The sequence below is a fragment of the Schistocerca gregaria genome, chromosome 10, assembly GCF_023897955.1.
Source record: "Schistocerca gregaria isolate iqSchGreg1 chromosome 10, iqSchGreg1.2, whole genome shotgun sequence".
In the NCBI taxonomy this organism is placed as follows: Eukaryota; Metazoa; Arthropoda; class Insecta; order Orthoptera; family Acrididae; genus Schistocerca; species Schistocerca gregaria.
This window is the reverse complement of record NC_064929.1, coordinates 40,534,787-40,538,113: the sequence shown is the minus strand read 5'-3', so window position 1 is coordinate 40,538,113 and position 3,327 is coordinate 40,534,787.

Genomic DNA, 3,327 nt, shown 5'->3' with positions numbered 1-3,327 from the left:
TATGTATCCGTTAGGGTGTCTTTCCGGTTTCGTGCATTCTGTATCGAATCGTAGTTGGCCACAATGAAAGTGGCACGTATAACGTCGAAAATAGAATTCGGACACCGCTCTGAGTAAGACCAACGTGTTGTCCACCCTCTAGACTTCAATGAGGTTAAGCCGCGATACCTAAGACAGATCTGCACTCGATGACACCTCGATAACAGCCGGTCCCCACACTTACATCTTGCTCTCCTTACGTCAGTATACATCATATCAGTCTGTGATGCTGGCTTTGCAACACCTTGCGTGCCTTTAGGTTCGCCGCGACCAACACTTACCATGCACTGACCACAAAAAATGGAGGCGCCGCGGCTTGAACCCTGGACCTTTCACATCCCAAGCGAACGCTCTACCAACTGAGCTACGCCGCATGCACGACCAAACTGCGCTATTCCCCATTCTTTGCGACTCAGATGCGCACGGACACGATGCTTGGTTGGTTTGTAGCGGTGAAGGGAGCAGAGTACAAAGGCGCGGACCCGTTCATATACACAAAAGTTCCAAGTAGTTTCGATGCTCTGGTATTACAAATGCAAATTCCGTCTGTTTTTAACGTCTTAAATTGAAACAGCCGTCACAAATTGCTCCGTTTTCACTCCTTGTCGACAATCATACAGCACCTGAGGTAACAAACACATCTCGAGCCAAATTGTGCACTCCATTACTCATGCCAACTCAGCGCCTCGCTCTTTACTACTGTGTACCAATCTTGTCGTCCAACTGCAAAACACTGGGCCACAACAAGTTTCCGCATCTCCATTGCACTGCGCATACTACGAAACGCTCCCCAAACTTGGCACTCACCCTCGCAGCCGACTTTTCCGACTTTCCACGACGCTCTCGCAACGCTCACGCTAGTGAAAGCATTATTTGTAGTTCGACGTCGCGCCAAAGCGAATGAGCACATTTCGCCAACGGCTTAGGCCGCCCTCCTAGTGTGGCTGCTCCGTGTCTGCAGGCAGCGAGGGTCTGCAAGCTTCCTGTGTTCGCACCTATGTCACCTGTGCTTGCTTGTCAGAGAGAGACTATCGCAAAACATACAACTCACTCCATGAATTGATTGCTACGGCATCTGTTATCAGCAGTCACAACTAGCAACACCAGTAGCAGCTGACTGCACGCAAAGAATAGGAATGTGCAGTGGGATTTACGTGAACTCGGCGCAAGCTTGTATCTTCCTGCTGGCTGTGAATTATTCCACTTGCATATCAAGGTGCGCATGTAGGTGTGTTAAAAATTCTGGAGGCACTGGGTACTGATCCCAGTACCTCTCAGATACTAAGCGAGCGCTCTACCATCTGAGCTACGCCCGCCTCCCCGAAGACTAATGGTGCTACATACAGCCATATAGACGACACAGACCCTTGCTCTCCCATTATTCAGCAGACAAACACTACTCTCTATGTATCCGTTAGGGTGTCTTTCAGGTTTTGTGCATTCTGTATCGAATCGTAGTTGGCCACAATGAAAGTGGCACGTATAACGTCGAAAATAGAATTCGGACAACGCTCTGAGTAAGACCAACGTGTTGTCCACCCTCTACACTTCAACGAGGTTAAGCCGCGATACCTAAGACAGATCTGCACTCGATGACACCTCGATAACAGCCGGTCCCCACACTTACATCTTGTTCTCCTTACGTCAGTATACATCATATCAGTCTGTGACGCTGGCTTTGCAACATCTTGCGTGCCTTTAGGTTCGCCGTGAACAACACTTACCATGCACTGACCACAAAAAATGTAGGCGCCGCGGCTTGAACCCTCGACCTTTCACACGCCAAGCGAACGCTCTACCAACTGAGCTACGCCCCATGCTCGAGCAAACTGCTCTATTCCCCATTCTTTGCGACTCAGATGCGCACGGACACGATGGTTGGTTGGTTTGTAGTGGTGAAGGGAGCAGAGTACAAAGGCGTGGACCCGTTCATATACACAGAAGTTCCAAGTAGTTTCGATGCTCTGGTATTACAAATGCAAATTCCGTCTGTTTTTAACGTCTTAAATTGAAAGAGCCGGCGCAAATTGCTCCGTTTTCACTCCTTGTCGACAATCATACAGCACCTGAGGTAACAAACACATCTCGAGCCCCATTGTGCACTCCATTACTCATGCCAACTCAGTGCCTCGCTCTTTACTACTGTGTACCAATCTTGTCGTCCAACTGCAAAACACTGGGCCACAACAAGTTTCCGCGTCTCCATTGCACTGCACATACTACGAAACGCTCCCCAAACTTGGCACTCACCCTCGCAGCCGACTTTTCCGACTTTCCACGACGCTCTCGCAACGCTCACGCTAGTGACAGCATTATTTATAGTTCGACGTCGCGCCACAGCGAATGAGCACATTTCGCCAACGGCTTAGGCCGCCCTCCTAGTGTGGCTGCTCCGTGTCTGCAGGCAGCGAGGGTCTGCAAGCTTCCTGTGTTCGCACCTATGTCACCTGTGCTTGCTTGTCAGAGACAGACTATCGCAAAACATACAACTCACACCATGAATTGATTGCTACGGCATCTGTTATCAGCAGTCACAACTAGCAACACCAGTAGCAGCTGACTGCACGCAAAGAATAGGAATGTGCAGTGGGATTTACGTGAACTCGGCGCAAGCTTGTATCTTCCTAGACACATCTGCTGGCTGTGAATTATTCCACTTGCATATCAAGGTGCGCATGTAGGTGTGTTAAAAATTCTGGAGGCACTGGGTATTGCTCCCAGTACCTCTCGCATACTAAGCGAGCGCTCTACCATCTGAGCTACGCCCGCCCCCCCCCCCCCCCCCCCCCGAAGACTAATGGTGCTACATACAGCCATAAAGACGACACAGACCCTTGCACTCCCATTATTCAGCAGACAAACACTACTCTCTATGTATCCGTTAGGGTGTCTTTCAGGTTTCGTGCATTCTGTATCGAGTCGTAGTTGGCCACAATGAAAGTGGCACGTATAACGTCGAAAATAGAATTCGGACACCGCTCTGAGTAAGACCAACGTGTTGTCCACCCTCTAGACTTCAATGAGGTTAAGCCGCGATACCTAAGACAGATCTGCACTCGATGACACCTCGATAACAGCCGGTCCCCACACTTACATCTTGCTCTCCTTACGTCAGTATACATCATATCAGTCTGTGATGCTGGCTTTGCAACACCTTGCGTGCCTTTAGGTTCGCCGCGACCAACACTTACCATGCACTGACCACAAAAAATGGAGGCGCCGCGGCTTGAACCCTGGACCTTTCACATCCCAAGCGAACGCTCTACCAACTGAGCTACGCCCCATGCA